General features: G+C 39.1%; 1 protein-coding gene and 1 pseudogene across 1 annotated transcript in view; one reads left to right on the forward strand and one right to left on the reverse strand.

Annotated features, from left to right (window-relative positions):
• The first annotated feature begins 291 nt into the window (after window positions 1–291).
• The window catches only part of LOC124798403 (hydroxylysine kinase), a 240,350-nt gene continuing 221,381 nt past the window's right edge, over window positions 292–19,260 (forward strand). Inside the window, exon 1 of the mRNA XM_047261791.1 lies at window positions 292–345. The gene's annotated coding sequence lies outside the window, so the exon portion shown is untranslated. The remainder of the gene's footprint in view (window positions 346–19,260) is intronic.
• On the reverse strand, window positions 18,707–18,824 carry LOC124799531 (annotated as a pseudogene).

Raw genomic sequence — 19,260 nt, forward strand, 5'->3', positions numbered from 1 at the left:
TACCAATATTAGAAGTCTGCAAGGTGTAATGCTTCCGAATACGCCAACGTCTTGTGACTACGTCTTCCCGTTATCGGGACACACTTCTCTATGTAGTGTAGCTGCTACACTGCACATCACTTTGGACCCGGTGTTAACATCCAACGTCGGAACCTATGCCGCGCGCATGCGCAGATCTCGTTGCTTCCTGAGGCCAGCGAACTGTGCCCGTCGACGTCACGCGAGTTGTGTTTGTTTTTGTGCTGCGGCGCAAACAGCGCTTCACCCACTGTCTTCCGTTGATGCCGGCAGCGGTGCAGAACGGAAGCGGGACTCGAGGTCGAGTATTAAAAGTAGCTTCTCGCGGTAAGTAGCCTCTGGGAAATCTACTTATATCGGTGTCATAGAAAATTTCTGTACCTTAACTGACACTATACGGAGCTTTAATCTGACAACAAAGATACCATCTGCTTTTCAGTATGTCCGTAGATCATAATCTCCCGAATAATCTAGTGTACAAATCTGTTATGAAGTCTGCTTCATTCACTGAAACTTCCTGTCAGGTTAAAACTGTGTGCCGGACGGAGACTCGAACTCGGGACCTTTGCCTTTCGCGGGAAAGTGCTCTACCAACTGAGCTACCCAAGCACGACTCACGCTCCGTCCTCACAGCTTGCCGTTTGATTGTAATCTTTTTCGAAATAAGGAAACTGCAAGCAGCAATTCTGCAGGACAAACCCCCTTGGCGTTTTAAACAGTATATCGCTTTTGGACTCCGATAATTCCGAGAGCGTGGCAAACCATAGCAACTAAATGTAGGCGAGTTTTTACCGATTGGTACCACAAGCCGCTGAGTACGCATTCAAAGTTGGTGGCTTACACTAAACACACTAGCTATTTGCTTTTCCTACACGCACGAGATGAGAAAGGAAACTTGTCGTAAGATCAACTTGGGTTCCGAATAAATGTACGAAGGCAGATGGCAATACTGATCCTGAAGGTAGTCTTAAAAAAGCAAAACCTACGTTTACAGCATTAGTAGATTTAAGAAAAACTTTTGATAGGGTTATTGGAATGTACTCTTTGAAATTACAGTGGTATCAGGGATAAAATATAGGGAACGGTAGCCAATTTACAGTTGTTGTTGGAAACAGACAGCAGTTGTAAGTGTAGAATGTCCTGAAAGGGAAGCAGTGGTTCAGAAGGGCTTGAGATAGTTGTAGACTACCACAGCGTTATTCAATCTGTACATTGAGAAACCAGTAATAGTAAAGCAAACTAAGGAGAAATTCAGTTAAAATTTATGGAGAAGGAATGAAAACTTTGAGGTTTGCCGGTGGCATTGTAATTCTGTGAGAGAATGCAAAAGCCTTGGAAGAGCAGTTGAATGGAGTGTTTGGAGTCAAACAAGGGCAATGGAATGTATTGGTTTTAAATCAAGCGATACTGCTGGAATTAGATTAGGAAATGACACTCAGCAAGGTGTATTTGAGTTGCGCTATTTGAACAGTAACTTAGCTGGCGATCGTCGACGTAGAGAAGCTATAAAATGCAAACTGGCAATAGCAAGGAGAGCATTTCTGTAAAAGCGAAATATTTTAACATCTCATAAAAATTTAAGTGTTAGAAAATCTCTTTTGGAAGTACAGGGAGTGGCAAATAAAAGTGGATCAGACGAGTAGAAACGATTGAACGTGTATGTATGCGAATAACCACCTTCAGAAACTTGCTGCCCAGGACGCAAAACTGTCAAGAGATGAATGGTGGTCACTTTCAACATCTGTTATAGTGAGGTTTTTACTGTATTTCCTTTCCACTGCTGTGTTTCTTTGTACCCTGGAACTCTGTTCTCGGGACCACTTTTATTTGCCCCTCCCCATATTTGACTGGAGTATAGCCATGTACGCAAGTGAAACATGGTCAACTGAAACTACAAATCACTGTGGTTCACAGTTTTAGTTGATACACATAACGGTAAAAGTCAAACCTAATCGAAATTTTCTCATTCAGAGTGAAACTAAGTTAATAAACAGTACAGAAAAGAAGAGCTAAGGCTTTTAAAATGCGGTGCTACAGAAGAATGCTGACGATTAGATGAGCAGGTCGGATATCTAATGAAGATGTGCTGAAATGAATTGGGGAGAAAAGAAATGCATGTCACAACTCGACTAAAAAAGGGATTGGTCTATAGGAGACATCCTGCGGTGTCATGGAGGGAAGTGTGAGGGCTAAAAATCGAAGAGAGAAACCAAGACTTGACTACCTTAAGAAGGTTCAACATAATGTAGGATGCAATAGTTATGCAGAGGTGAAGAGGTTTGCGTAGGATACACTAACGTGGAGAATTACAGGGTGATTACAATTAAACTTTCGCTACTTTAGAGGGACTCCCCATGAAAAACGAGTGGTCGCAGGACAATGAAACTTTGTGGTAACATATGTAAGGACATGAAGACATGTGGAAGAGAAATAACGTATGAGAGGGTTCAAATCCGGTGAGCTTGGTGGTTGCGCATTTTGGAACAATCGGCCAATGATTCGCTTTGCTCCTGGAGAGACCCTTGGCCAACTGCGCCACAAATTGCTGAAGAAGTTACTGTTGTCATGGCTAAGATTGCTGGATACAAGGTGCGATTTTCAAGCTCTGCACGAGCTGTGTCACGACGGCTGAACATTCCATGGTCCACCCTTTGAAAAGTGCTGCACGATTCTGACATGATGTCCGTACAAACATCACGTACTCACCAACTTTTGGCACGTGACGCAGACATTCACGTACACTTTGCTCTTTCTTGTAAGGGTTGAAGTTGATGACATGTATCCTTGGAACATTTAGCGGAGTGATGAAGCTCACTTTACGCTCACTGGGGCAGTGAAAAACCACAGTTGTCGCATATGGAAATCGTCACCGCCAACGAATGTTCACGAAGTTGTCCTGCGTAGTGAACGCCTCACTGTAATGTGTGACTTAGCGGCAAAGTACAAGATTGCTCTATTACTCTTTGATGAACTCCGACCCCAAGTACAAGGACATGCAGTATGAAGGGCACTGGAGACTGATCTGCTCCGCCAACATGTGATCCCTGCTGTATGGGAGCGAGGCTCTTTAAACTCCACTGTTTTGATGCCGCTGGAGCTCCACCTCACATCGCACGTGACGTCACTCGGTTACTCAGTAACACATTTGGAGAAAACCGAATCATTGGCCGATCATTCCAAACTGCGTAACCACCAAGATCGCCAGATGTGAACCCTCTGATGTGGAAATTGAAATCTACTTCTTTCAATGCCTTATTCATTAATTCTCTTCCGCGTGTTCTTACAAATGTTTCTGCAAACTTTCATTGTCCTTCGATCACTCGTTTTCCATGGAACCCTCTAAAGTAGCGAAAGTTTGGTTATAAACCAGCTTGTACATCAAACCAATTTTCTGACTGAAAAGCACCACAACAACAACATGGCACTGTGGGCTTGGAGACACGAAGTGGTGTGTTGGTCAAACTTCTTCCTTCATGCAGAATGGCACCAGCACTTCGCGATCTTGGATCGTTAAATACGAGGGTTGGAACTTTAATAGTGGCAACTATTTATGTACAACTTGTAAAAAATAGGTACGTGTTTCAAAGTTTTACTGACCTTCAAAGTAGTCACCAAGATTGTGCATAACCCGTATCCAGCGATGTGAAGTCGTAGGATACTCTGAGCTGTGCCAGTTGCGTTGACAGTTCGGCCGGCCGCGGTGGCTGTGCGGTTCTAGGCGCTGCAGTCCGGAGCCGCGGGACTGCTACGGTTTGAGGTTCGAATCCTGTCTCGGGCATGGATGTGTGTGATGTCCTTAGGTTAGTTAGGTTTAAGTAGTTCTAAGTCCTAGGGGACTGATGACCTAAGTCCCATAGTGTTCAGAGCCATTTGAACCATTTGACAGTTCGAGCTGCGCGGTCTATTGCCCGACGACTTTGTAGCAGTTCTGAAGCGAATGCCGTGAAGAATTTCCTTCAGTTTAGAAATCGAGTTGAACCCACGAGGGCTCGAGTCAGGGGAGTGGAGTAGCTGGTATAGCACTTAGCAGCCCCATGAGTCAAACAAATCAGTAACATCTTGCACTGTACGTGCTTGAACATTGTCCATGCAAAATGATGGCCAGGTCCCGCAGAAAGTGTCATCACTTCTGTATCTAAGCTTTTCGTAGGTTGCGTTCCAAAAATGAACAGCATAGAGACAGAACTGATGACACTTTCTGCGGGACCTGATCATCATTTTGCATGACAGTGATCACGCACGTACAGTGCAAGATGTTACTGATTTGTTTGACTGATGGGGCTGCTAAGTGCTATACCACATACTGCACTCCCCTGACTTAAGCCGTCGTGAGTTCAACTCTATTTCTGAACTGAAGGAAACACTTCACGGCATTCGCTTCAGAACTGCTACAAATTCGTCGGGTAATAGACCGCGCCGCTCGAACTGTCAACACAACTGGCACTACTGAGAGTATCCTACGACTTCCACATCGCTGACTACGGGTTATGCACAGTGCTGGCGACTACTTTGAAGGTCAGTAAAACTTTGAAACACGTATCTCTTTTGTACGAGCTGTAAATAAATAGTTACCACTATTAAAGTTCCAACCCTCGTATTTATAGTGTACTTGAATGGTGAGAATGTCTGTAGCTCGACCAGTCTTTAAGAAGCGTCACTGGACTGACCCTTATGTCAGTTTTCAGTAGAATTATGGAACATACGAGTATTTACTACTCTCGTACGAGGTCTTTTTTTGAGGCTAACCAACTCGATGGAGGGTGGCTGTCGGAGGCAGTCAGTTAAACGCAGTTTTTCTCGAGCGAAAGGGAAGTGTTACTGGGGTTAACGGATTCTTAGGCGGCAATCTCAAAGTCATATTATTTCTGCTACGTCAGTGCGGCGATGGTGTAAACACTTTTGTAGTGTATTATTAAAGAAAAGAATGCACTGAAAGTCGACTGTAAGTCTAACTGTGAGCTAACAGTTACTGTTAGTAACATCTGCGTCATTGAAGATTCTACGGGACAGATTACAGTGGCTCCCATGAAAAACACCGTAATGACCTTCTGAAAAGGCAGACGGTATATGAGGATTTTAGGTTCGTTGCAGTTAATGATCAAAATGTGCCGAAATGAATCGAACAGAGTAATGAAGTGACATTTAAATTATGTGGAAAGGGGAATAGGTACATATACATGGATGAGCATCCGAGAATCTTTTACTGTTATTGAAACGTAACGTCGCATCATAAAAGCATACACGTTTTCTAATGTGGAAAGGTGAATCGGCACTATATACATAAACGAGGATCCGAGAAATTTCTAGTGTTATTGAGGTGTAACGTGACAGCCTAAAAGCAAACATGTTTTCTGCTATTTCGAAATTACAAACGACTGGTTTAGTTTTGTCTTCGACGAGAGCACTTGGATATGCTGGAACACTAGTTAATGCTATTGGAAGTCATGACCGAGGAGAAGGCATACGTATTTGGTTTTCAACAAGAGGGCACTGCACCACAAGACAGGAGGAAAGGGACGTGCTTTGAGGGGTGATAGCTTTAGTGATTCTGAACAAAAAGTTCATATGGACATATACCCTATTCCGTATGGTTTTCGAGATAGAACACATTCAATGTACACTGTTGCTTATTTTCTGTCTTATACAAACTTTATCATTGTTTACAACGAATGACAGTAGTGTAGATGAAATTGAGGGAACAATTTGATACACGACACTTGTGGTCTGTCAAGCCAAGAAACTACCTTAAACTGGCCTACAAATACAAGTCACAGCTCATGAACGTCGCGCGACATTTTCAATATTCTCGCGCTTTCTTCATGCAAATTATCAGTCCTTGAGAAAAAAATGAATACAACGTTTTTCGTATGAAAGTGTACTTTAATTTTGTACGTTGACACGTTTTCGCTGGAGGGTGCGGTTATCGAGCTATTCAAGAAAAAACGTACGAAAGTGATTATAAATATGTTCTATTTCGGAAACCATTGGGAATAGGGCATACGTCCATATGAAGTTTTTTGTCCAGAATCACAAATAGCCGCTCCTGCCGGAAGTTCGAGTCCTCCCTCGGGCATGGATATGAGTGATTTTAGCATAAGTTAGTTTAAGTTGTGTGTAAACCTAGGGACTGATATCCTCAGCAGTTTGGTCCCATAAGAATTCATACTCATTTGAACATTTTGAATCACAAATACTGTCACCCCTGAAAGCATGTACCTTTCCTCATGACTCACTTTGTATACGAACATCCGAGAAAAAAACTGTGTTAAATGGCATTGTATAATCTTCGTTACCACATTCACTTTTACATTTATTCAGAGTGCAGTTACGGAGTTTGCACATTTGGGAAACTTTCTAACAGATTTTCTAAATGGAAAATTGCTATTTGCAGTCATTGTTCTTAGCGACTGAATCGCCGATGCATGGTTCATGAGCTGCCCTACAATTCTGCCACACGTATTCTACTACCACTATTGCAACTCCCCCCCCCCCCCCCCCCCCCCCACATCTTCAGCCAGGGACCTTGCCGAGGTACGGTGGCTTGCACGCCTTAGGTGCAACCACACTGTAGGGGTATGTGTGGAAAGGCCAGACTAATCTGCATTTCCTGAGGAGAGGCAAGAGCCTATTCAGTAGTTGATGGGCAACGGTCTGGATGACTCACTATTCTAGCCCTGTGCTGGTACTGCGAACAGCTGAAAGCAAGGTGACACTGTAGTCGTTATTTTTCCCGAGGGCATGCAACTCCCCTGTAAGGTTAAAACGCCGATTGCATTCTCTTGGGGAAAAGATTCTACAGCTAAAACATCCTCTATTCGGATCTATGTCCGGGGACACAGGAGGATATTTTCACCAGGAAAAAGAAAACGGGTTGCACTTTGGAACCTCAGTCACGGAGGTAGAGAATTTAAAAAGGGAAATGGTTAGGATGAAGTTAGATATAATAGGAATTTGCGAAGTTCGGTGGCATGAAGAACGGGACGTCCGATCACATAATTACAGGGTTGTAAATAAAAATCCAAATTGAGGTTATGTAGGAGTAGGGCTAGTAACGAATAAAAACATAGGAATGTAGATAAGCTACCATGAACAGCACAGTGAACGCGTTATCGTACCCAAGATAGACGAAAAGCCAGCAAGTAAGACAGAACTACAAGTTTATATGCCAACTAACTTCGCAGATGGTCCTGAGATTAAAAGAATGTATGAGAGATAAATGAAATTATTCGGAGAGTTAAGGGAGGCGAAAATTTAATTGTTATGGGGGAACCGGAATACGGCGGTAGGAAAAGAAAGAGAAGAAATAATGGTAAGAACTTTGCACACAACATAATCTAATCATAGCTAACACTTGACTGTAAAATTATGTAAGAAAGTTGTATACGTGGAAGTGACCTGAAAGCATGGGAAGATTTCATACAAGTTACATAAAGGTACCCCAGAGATTTCGAAACCAGAACTGCAATGGCTCATATGAACCCTGACCATAATTTATTGGTTATTAAGAGGAGATTAAAAGTGAATAAACTGTAAGAAGGTAGAACATAAAGGAGATAGAGGTTGCAGAGACTTTCAGATGGAGCATCAGGCAACGGATGACAGACACAGGAGAAAGGAATACAATAGAAGAAGAATGGGTAAATTTGAGAGAAGAAATAACGGAGGCAGCGTAGGATCAAATAAGTAAAAAGACAACTATTTTGACCATGGCTGCACTACAGCAACGGTTACAGAACAGCAGGTGTAATAGACAGCCAACCAGTTGCAATAAATGGTGGTTTTCAAATAACCTTCACCATTGTTTCGACGGTTTAAACCCGCCTTCCTCGGACGTAATAGTTGCTGTAGTGCAGCCATGTTCAAAATATTGAAGTTCCTGCCGGCCAAGGTATGTAAGACTGTTCCCAAATATATGGACTTCAAAATGAAAATAGTAAAAACAGATTGTCCTCCTGAGGAAGACGGGTTAAATGCGTCGAAACCATGGTGAAGGTTATTTGAAAACCACAATTTATTGCAACTGGTTGGCTGTCTATTACACCTGCTGCTCTAAAGAGACAAGGCATAATAGAAATTTATGGATAACACAGGAGATACTGAAATTAATTGACAACAGGATAAAATAAAAAACGCATTAAATGAAGCTGGTGAAAGGGAATACAGCGTAAAAAAAATGAAATTGACAGAAAGTGCAAAATTGTTAGAGGGCAAATGCAAGGCTGTAAAAGCATGCAAACTAGGGGATAGAAGCTGCCTATAACACAATTAAAGTGAACCTTAGAGAAGAGAGAAACATCTGCATGAATATCATGAGCTCACATTTCAAGCCAGCATATCTGGTGTTTCAGAGGACTGCGTGAAAACTACAACACACAGAAAAATACACATATCAGTAGCTTCCTATTCGTGATATTCACCGCGCTGCAGTTGCATGTTACAACAAGTGGGCAAAATATCTATTCCATATCGTCCCATCGAACTGGTTCTCGTGGGCAAAATATCTATTCCATATCATCCCATCGAACTGGTCCTCGCCTGCTCATAGACAACACAATGAACCGATTTTCAATACGTAATGGCTACAAAATACTGATACGAATTATTTACAAAAGAATGGAAAAACTCCTAGACATCATCCTCAGGGAAGATCAATATACGTCGCGGAAAAATTTAGAAATATGAGAAGCAATAGTAGCCACTCGACATTTGTTGGAAGATAGGTTAAAGAAAAGCAAACCTACGTTTATAGCATTTCGAAGTTTGGAGAAAGCTTTGGACAATTTTGACTGGAATATACTCTTTGAAATTCTGAAGGAAGCAAGAATGAAAGATTATTTACGACAGTTATAAGAATGTAAGGATGTGAAAAGGAAACAGAGGTTTAGTGAAACAATGCTGTGGCTTATTGCGGTGTCATGAAATCTGTACACTGAGCAAGAAATTCGAAATGGGAATTTAAGTTCACGCAGAAGCAATAAAAACTTTGAGGTCTGTTAGAGACGGTAAAGGATTCGAAAGAGCAGTTGAATGGAGTGGATGAAGAAATGTTATAAGATGAACATTAGTTTAAGTAAAATAAGAGTAATGGGAGTTTAGTCCAATTAAATCAGGCGATGCTGAGAGAATTGGATCACAAAATGAGATACGGTAAGTAGTAAATGTGTTGAGGTGTTTGGACAGCAAAATACATGGTGATGGCCGAAGTAGAGAGCATATAAATGCAGATTGGCTGTAGCAACAAACGCGTTTCTGAGAGAGAGGAATTTTGTTAAATTGAAGTGTTAGGAAGTCTTTTTTGAACTTACTTGTCTGGAAGTAGCCTTGGGCGCAAGAGAAACGTGGAGGATAAGCGAGCGGTTCGGATAGGAAGAAAATAGCAGATTCGAAAGTGAGATGCTATAGAAAAATGATGAAAATTTGCTGGGCAGACCGAGTAACTAATTACGAGGTGCTGAATCAAATTTTGGAGGAAGGTATTTAGTGCACAACTTGAGTAAAAGAAGGGATCAGCTGAAAGGACACGTCCAGATGCATCAAGGAATCATGAAGTTAGCATCAGAGGGAAGTGGGGAGGATAAAAATTGTAGAGGGAGACCAAGGTACGTGTATGTTACAACATTGTGGAAATCTTGCTGTTCTATAGAATACGTAGGTAATGTATAGAATGCTTGAAGGTTTTAGGCAAACTATAAAATATAAGTTTTCCATGAAAATCATACATACTATTCCTGGGCCCTCTGAATAATACCTAGGCCATATACAGAATGACAAGTATCATTTACGCAAAGTGTTATAGGTGCACAAGATGAGAAGGCTTTATTAACTAACACGCATGTGAAACTGAAGGAACCAAACTACAAAATAAAGCACAGAATATTCTTACCGGAAAACAATGAAAGGAGAACTGAGATCGAAATATACGTTACAGCAAGTACCCACTTTTCTTCTTCACAAAAAACATGTCACGTTTTGGTAATTTCATCTTGTACATACATTTCATGTCTTAAAAAAAGAATGCGAACAGAATAATGTTACCGGTAAAACAGAAAGCAGAACTCGCATAGCCTAATTGCTGCAGAAGCGAAGGCTGGTGCGACATTTCGAATCGCACTTAATTTTATTTTTGACACAAAGGCACCTCATATGTTGATATTTCGTGTTGCACATACACCTGACGAATCCTTGGCCGCTTGCTGTGGACTGAGAAGTAGCTGCGGATCAGAGAGATATTTCGTGGTCGGGAACTTCTTCAATTCTCATTAATATCTTTGGGCATACTCCGAATTCTGATATTGGATAGAACTGCTTCAATATTCCTTCTGCAGTTCCAAGACAGTAAAAACCATTATCTGTCACGTTGATAACAACTGCCACCAGATTGCGTAAGTCATCCCGCCCTGAGATGTTTATATTTTCCCACCTCCGCATCGCAAATATTTTGACTTTAGAGTGTAATGCCCAGTCGATGTGCTGTTGTTTTCACGCCTATTCTACCAACAGTGAGAGTTGTTTAGTTCTCTGGGTGTTGTAAAATTCCTGGATTCGTCTCGTCCCTGTGCAGCCTATGAAAAGGATTGCGGAAGACTCCCAAATAAATTCCAAAGAACAGTGTAGTTTTAACATCAATATATTTCCAGGACTCTGGTGTCCGAGCCTGGTGAACTGTACCAGTTACATCACATGTGCCCAAAGCTGACATCAAACGACACAGTGTCCACAACAATCAACAAACGAGTGAGCCTACAATACATTTGCTCGCGACCCTAGCCAGAAAACGAGTGCCCCAAGGCGCCTGCGTGACCTCTATTTATACTTTTGTTAACAATTACAGGCAACGAAAATTACATTTTTATGTAAAATCACATTGCTAAATATTTACAATCTCAGTGCTGAACAAGGTGAATCCATTTTCAACTTAGTTATGAGTTAATATAATATTTTCTGACTAATTATGTTACAGGTAACAATTACATTTCTAAATTCGTTTATAGCAAATCAACTAGTGCCTGAATTTTAGTGCTAACATATAATGGAGATTCAATTAACATGCTTTATTTATATGTTCTATTTATTTGCTGTAGTAATTTTATAATGATAGGTTTACTGGTACATCCTGACCATGTGCTACATTTCTTTCGATTAGTTACAGTATTAATTTCACACTTATATTTTGTTTTTCACATAAGAACAATGTTAATCAGCAAAGCATCATTTTCGAATTATATGTATACTGAAATAGTGGTTATTTTTGTATGTAATTTCGAAACAGGTCACTTTACAATTGGACAATTAGGACTGGTGTTTATCTTTAATGTTCTCTGAGGGGTTCTGATTGGTAGCAATGAGATACAGTAATATTTCAATACCCCCTGAAGAGTTTTGCCTAGCCTGATAGACGAAACTCTTCTCACAGAAATATTAGTGTGATTGATGTGATACAGTACTAGTTGGACAAAATAACACAAACTGCATGTATTTTAAAAGGTACAAAATTGAATCATGAAACTTTACATACAGATAAATTTTCCAAATAGCTACAAACAAGAATTGGAAATATGAGATTGCAAAGAAATTTCCAAACTTTTACAAAATCAATATTTACATCAAATTTTCTGAATGAATGTTTATCCGAAACTATCAGTTCTAGAGCGTCCTTGTTTTTGTCACTTCTAGAGTGTCCATTAATTTTCCCTCCTTCAAACACTCAGACGAAACTAAGCTAACAAATCACAAATTTGATTGGATTGATTACGTTGCACTTTTAAAGTTTCCATATGACATGTTCTAGAATAATATTATCATATAAAAGACAAAAGAATAAAATTTATCCTAAAAGTTTGCAATACCATAAAATATTTTACAAATCTTATCATATATGAATATTCAAAATTATATTTGTATATTTATATTGTGACAGTATAGAAGCTGTTCATTTATAACCAATCCGGGTTGTTGTCACAAGTATCTGAATATACTATGTATAGTCAATATTTCTTGGCTTTGTACATAAAATGCAATAATGTTTCACAATGTTTACCAGACATCCAGAAAATCAGATCAAATTAACGCTGAGAAACAGCTTTAAGATTTTATAAATTGTGACAAAAAATAAAATTCCTGAAAGTGGCAAGATACACTTAAGCAAGTGAAAATGTAATTATGCTATAGTTAGCAATCTTGGAGTAAGGAGATTTTATAAAAAAAATCCAGAACCTTGTCACATGGCATCTTATACTTCATTTCATCAAAGTCCTCAGTCTGTCTATTAAAGTTGTCGTTTCCTACCCCTCAATACCTAACTAGTCTCCATATCACGTCTTGCGAGATGTGAGTAGTGTAAAATAATTCAATGTGATTTGTGTGCTATGTGTTGTCATAGTTGTTCAAAAATAACTCAATTGTAATTTCACATCAGCATTTCCTTCAATCAAAATGTATAAGAGTTCTATTTCATGTGATTCAAATCATTCATAAGTTCTGTTGTGTGTGACTGCACAGTATCATCATCATCATAATCCTCTCAATTAAACTAATCATCAAAGCCATTAATAAATGTGGGTTGAATACCACCGAACCACCTCAGCAGCATTGCATATCATATAACCTAAACCTATCATCATCATCATCATCATCCTCATTGAAATACACCTATGAAAATGCAATATTAAATCCAACCATCTTCCATCAATAAACTGTAAACATCAATTCATATGAATCAGAAACAGGAATGAGTCGGCAACCTCAAATCCTTAATACAAATGCAAATCACAACATCACTTACCTTATTTCAAGACAATCCTCAACAATTCATAGCAATTTCAACATCTCTCATGTGTACATAACTGAGTGAAACATGTATATAGTATATCATAGCGATAGTCCCTTCTTAACAGCATAAATCACTTCAACCCTTTCATAAATCATAACATCTTTCAACATCTCATGTGGTCTTATATGTAGTAACATTAATTCAGTTGTCAATCGTATAATGGTATGAGAAGCAGAACATAGTAATTCCTTCCTTGTGGATAACCTATATAAGATCTTAACTGCACAAATGTACCATAAAATCTTTAAGTATGTATTAATAAGCTTAGTGTATCTTCACACAATCCACCTCTCATTTCTGCATAAGCTGATATAAATACAGTATGGTCTGTTGTCTGTAAAGATGTGTAACTGTTCCTCACTAGAAAATACATATTAGTTTTTCCTGGCAAATCATAGTCCTCACATATCGGTAATAGTCACAATCGGTAGGACGTAAATGTCAAATTATCAAAACATCTGATGATGCAGATTACTCAATCAAAACAAAATATACCTTATACTACAAATTAAATCACATGAAAATATCTTACATAACAAATATAAGCAAACATAGGCAAGAAAATTAATGTGTGTATTGTCGGAAGTTTTTGTGTCAGAAAGGTATCGTAGAATGTGGCATCAGTGTTTTCAAGAAGAAAATGTCACATTAGCTGGGGCACCTTGCACAAGCCACATGCATAGTACTCAAAGATTGTGTACCTCCCCTGAGGGATTGCAATTATTGCACATAAGGTTTCAACTGAGTGACATTTCTTAAACCAAGTAGCTTTTTTGATTGGGATAGATAAGTCGGTAGGCGTTTGGAAGTGGTTTTTCATAAACTTCAAATGGACCAATGTAAATATCGAAAAATTTCTTGATCTCTCTATTATTCTCCATTTTTGCATTTTCTAGAGTTCCCTCTCCACTTATTTCCTTTTACAGATGGGTACCCCATAAGGCTTAATGAAAAAGGGTTTGTGTGGCTTTAACTTCAAATGATATTCATAATCTATGACCCTACCAGGTTGATCACAAAAAATGTTACAGTTTTCCCAGAGAAAACTTTCTAATTCCTGCTTTTCAGACTCAGTCAAGTCATTTGCTTCTTTTACCTTTTCTGATATGGTTAGGGAGTAACTATCATCAACCAAATTCTGGTTATTGTGATCCCTATTTTCCTCTTCCTCCATGTAATGGCTACACTCTGGATAAACTATTTCCCTAATATGGTTCCTACTGCTTGTACTTGAATTTAACTGGATCACTACTTTTCCTTGAATACTGGTCTTTGGTTCAGTGAACAGTAATTCTGAATTTTGCCAATCAAAACTTACCTTTGCTTTAACTATCCAGTCCATCCATAAAATCATTTGCTCATTGAGATTTGGGATAACTAAACAACCATGTTCAAAATTAATATTGCCAACAGAAAATGTAATTAAAGCTTGTTTATTCATTAACTTACTAAACTTTCCAGTGGCACCTTTAATCCGTACACCTGTGATTGGAAATTCCATGTAACTTCCTGTGTCTTTTATCCTGTTCCTCAACTTGTCTGAGATACTACTAATGGGACTGCCAGTGTCAATCAAACAATGACCTGACCAATTGTTAATGCTTATTTCTACGTAAGGACTACCTAAGGTAATATTTGGGTCACTATTCACATTCTCTGCCAACAAGTCTCTTTCTAATCCAGTTGTATCGATGTTGTTACATACTTCTTCACTACAGGTTTCAGTGTCAGAATCAACATAAGATTGAGTGTCATTATGACTGGAATCAAATACACATGAAACAGATACCTTACTTTCACTAGACTTAAAATTATCTTTCATGGATGGATTTGATTTGATGACTTCACTTTCCTATTATTTTCTAAACAAACTTTATTTTCACTGATAATAGATTCCAAAATCTTCTCACCTATCAACTTAGCTTGTTCCGTCTTATTAGTAGATTTACTTAAGATTTCTTTTATACAAATTGGTACCAATACATTGTTTGCACTCCTAATATCTTCACATGAACCAATTTCGCATTCAGAGTTACTTTCAGCTGCAACACCATTATCAATAACTTCAACATAAATAATGTCATCTAATTTCTCTTGTGTACATGTATCATCAAATACATCATCCTTCACAACACTATCTTTACCAAAATCATCATAAAAATAAACTGTGGGTGATGCCTCTGCATGCACATATGCCTTAACTACTAAGTGTTCAACATCTGAAGTTACACTACTGAAATCGCTACCTGTTTCATTATCTAAGTCAGGTGTTATTTCCTCATTTTGACTACCAATTTCTACTAATACAGATACCTCATTATGCTTACCTTCATCAGAAAACAAGCTAGTGATACCATAATATCATAAGTTCTGTCTACATCGGGTGTTAATGTGTCATCAATTAATGCTAAGTAATGTTCATTAAGTTCAAACTGTGGTCCTGCTTGAGTATGTGCGTTATTCAATTCACTCAACATGTGATCCCAAAAGTTTTGCTTATAACAAGTATCATCTAAGTAGTAGTCCCTATTTACATTAAATTTATGATTGCTTTTACGTTTCTGTCTCTTTAACCTCCTATTTGCCTGGTTTGTGCCGTAACTATTCACCTCAAATTGACAGGCTCCCAACGAGGTGGTTACCTGTTTCCCTGGTTGGAATTTCTGTTGTGAAGCTGGTTACTGTTTCTCTGTTCTTGATGGTTTCGTGTCTGTTGTAACTACTGTTTTGGTTACCACACCAGTTATTATTTCTGTGTCCATTATATTGTTGTGACCCCCCATTCCTATTGTGAGTGTTTCTGACGTTTTGATTGTACTGTCTGTCATCATTCTGCCATGCACGGTCAATTTTGTCCACATGACGTAAAAATTCGTCAACACTGTCATCTGGTCCATATACAAGTCCCCACTGAAAACGGTGTGGTAGACGCCGTTTCAGTGCATCAATCTGTATCAGTTCGTCCAAAGGTTTGCTCAAATGTGACAAAGTCTTTAATTGTTTTTCACAAAATTCTCGCATGCTAATTGCAAGACCTGTGTGATATTTGCTACCGTTAAGACATTCAGATTTTATTCTTGCCTGTTTGTTTTCCGACCAATACTCTGCCAAGAATTGGCGTTCAAAATCGGCAAAAGACGTAGTATTTGTATCAACGTTTTGGTTCACCAATGTAAGGGCTTCACCATCCAAAAAACGTTTCGGAAATTTAACTTTAGCAGACTCTGGCGTGTTAGGTTGGAAACTGTCTTTGCACTGATGCACAAAGTCAACCGGATGCAATTTCGCATCAACTGGGTAACATTTTAAACTAACATTGTTACAATTATGTACAAATATCTGGTTTGAAACAAAATCGGACATTATATTATTTTGCAATTTTGAAACTTCAGAGCTGACTGTTTGCAGTTCTATTGTTACACTTTCTACTTTCTCGTCAATACGAAATATCTTATCAGAAACTACTTCAGAATTTAATTTCAATCTTTCCCCTACCAATTCTTATTCTGAAACAATGAGTTCCTGCAACATTTTTAACTCGTCTTTTCGGTTCACTAATTCATTTAAAACGACTACTTCCTTGTTTTTGACACGTTCGTTAACTAATTCAATGCTTTTGTTTGTTTCTTTAAATTCGGAGATTGTGAAAGCCTCCAAACAGTCAACTTTAGTTACTACCCTTTCTATGTCACATGCAACAATTTGTACTTTGTTATTTGTTGCACTGATTTCTTCTCTCAATGATTTTAAATTTTGGTCCAGCTTTTCTGTGACCTCTTTAATGTTGCTACCTAATTGGTTATTTTGAGTTACCAGTTGTTCTAGTTTATTATTCAACAATTTAGATATCTTATCAATCAAATTCGATTGCTGATTTGCTCCCGAAAAACCATGAAAAGGCGAACAACTACTGCTCGCGGAATTTGCTTCACTGTTTAAGTGTACATTTGAAGTTGAAGCATGAAATTGACGGCCTGACCGCGTGGTCATGCCTATTGGATTTAACTGAGTTTCGCTCATTTTGATCAAAGTGGCTAGACACTAGACAAAACACTTTCCTGCCTATCAGGTGAAATTGTCACACGCACACAATGAAACAAAAATGGAAACTTGTAGGACACTGTCTGCGACTGAAATAAAAACAATTAAAATGGGTACTTATCTGATTCATTCGCAATGTCATTCCAGAATTTCACCTTTGCTCCTGGCGATGTCCGTAGCGCAGTCTGCAATGTACAAGATTATGGTTCCTGTCTCTTGTACATGAAATTCTTGCGAGTCGTCCTCTGTACAGTCTTCCACTTTATCCCAGCTCCTCCACCACATTGAGATGTTTGTATTTTCCCACCTCCCCGTTGCAAATGTTTTGACCCTCAGCGTGAAATGCCCAGTCGATGTGCTGTTGTTTTCACGCCAATTCTACCAACAGTGAGAGTTGTTTAGTTCTCTGGGTGTTGTAAAATTCCTGGATTCGTCTCGTCGCTGTGCAGCCTATGAAAAGGATTACGGAAAACTCCCAAATAAATTCCAAAGTACAGTGCAGTTTTAACATCAATATATTTCCAGGACTCTGGTGTCCAAGCCTGGTGAACTGTACCAGTTACATCACATGTACCCAAAGTTGACATCAAATGACACAGTGTCCACAACAATCAACAAACGAGTGAGCCTACAATATATTTGCTTGCAACCCTAGCCAAAAAACGAGTGCCCCAAGGAGCCTGCGTGACCTCTGTTTATACTTTTGTTAAGAATTACAGACAATGAAAATTACAATTTTATGTAAAATCACAATTAAAAGTTAAACTGAATATGAGATACACATTGCTAAATATTTACAATCTCAGTGCTGAACAAGGTGAATCTATTTTCAACTTAGTTATGAGTTAATATAATATTTTCTGACTAATTATGTTACAGGTAACAATTACATTTCTAAATTCGTTTATAGCAAATCAACTAGTGCCTGAATTTTAGTGCTAACATATAATGGAGATTCAATTAACATGCTTTATTTATATGTTCTATTTATTTGCTGTAGTAATTTTATAATGATAGGTTTACTGGTACATCCTGACCATGTGCTACATTTCTTTCGATTAGTTACAGTATTAATTTCACACTTATATTTTGTTTTTCACATAAGAACAATGTTAATCAGCAAAGCATCATTTTCGAATTATATGTATACTGAAATAGTGGTTATTTTTGTATGTAATTTCGAAACAGGTCACTTTACAATTGGACAATTAGGACTGGTGTTTATCTTTAATGCTCTCCGAGGGGTTCTGATTGGTAGTAATGAGATACAGTAATATTTCAGCCCTTTGTCGACATCGGGCACGAAACTCCCACAGTGGCACCCATAGGTACAGGAGGAATTTTTTGGCAGTATCCGTTTTCATTTCTTTGGCCTGAATCTCAAGGTTCAGTTTCAATTCCGTTTAAATTTGGGAAGCTTTCTCAATCCTGAAGCAAACACTGCACAAAATTCTATTTCCATTACTTTCTACTTCGTCACCGTCATCGTCTTTATGAGAATGCCTACAGATGGCATGAACTTCTCGGTCACACTTTTGGAAGGTATGAGCAGCGCTGGTTTTTTTTTTTTTTTTTTTTTTTTTTTTTAAGCAGGCGCAACAGATATCAGTAGTGACACTCACTCCGTCTTCAGACCACGAGTGGCCTACTGGAACCATCCGACCGCCGTGTCATCCTCGGGGAGGATGCGGATAGGAGGGGCGTGGGATCAGCACACTGCTCTCCCGGCCGTTATGATGGTATTCTTGACCGAAGCTGCTACTAAACGGTCGAGTAGCTCCTCCGTTGGCATCACGAGGCTGAGTGCACCCCGAAAAATGGCAACAGCGCATGGTGACCTGGATGGTCACCCATCCAAGTGCTGACCACGCCCGACAGCGCTTAACTTTGGTGATCTCACGGGAACCGATGTATCCACTGCGGCAAGGCCGTTGCCGAACAGATATCAGTAAAAGAAGGAGTTTCAGTGACATAGAAATAGAACACTTTTCGTTAACCATGGCTTCATCACTGTTTTGGTTTCCTCCATCACGGATTGCACTCTGATCTATGTCTTCTGTAGGGGGCTGTGCTTCTTGCATTTATTCATCTCGTCTTTCTTTCCTCTGTTAGCTGTTAGCACGCTCTCTAATATTTTACCCAGCTCTTTGTCAGTCTCTACGTCTTGTAAAACGACGTCTGGTAGGGACGACGTCGAGGGACCTACTCTAACTTTGCAGTCGAACGGAGCTTTGTATGACGACCTGTTAATCCCAGAATGAAAAGCTGTGCTTTTCGTACGTGGGACCAACCGCATTCCCTCACTTCATTTGCTTGGTTTTTCATCTAGCATCCAAGCACGCAGCATATTTTCAATGTCCTGATTTGCTCTC

The sequence above is a fragment of the Schistocerca piceifrons genome, chromosome 5 (genome assembly GCF_021461385.2).
Source record: "Schistocerca piceifrons isolate TAMUIC-IGC-003096 chromosome 5, iqSchPice1.1, whole genome shotgun sequence".
NCBI lineage: Eukaryota > Metazoa > Arthropoda > Insecta > Orthoptera > Acrididae > Schistocerca > Schistocerca piceifrons.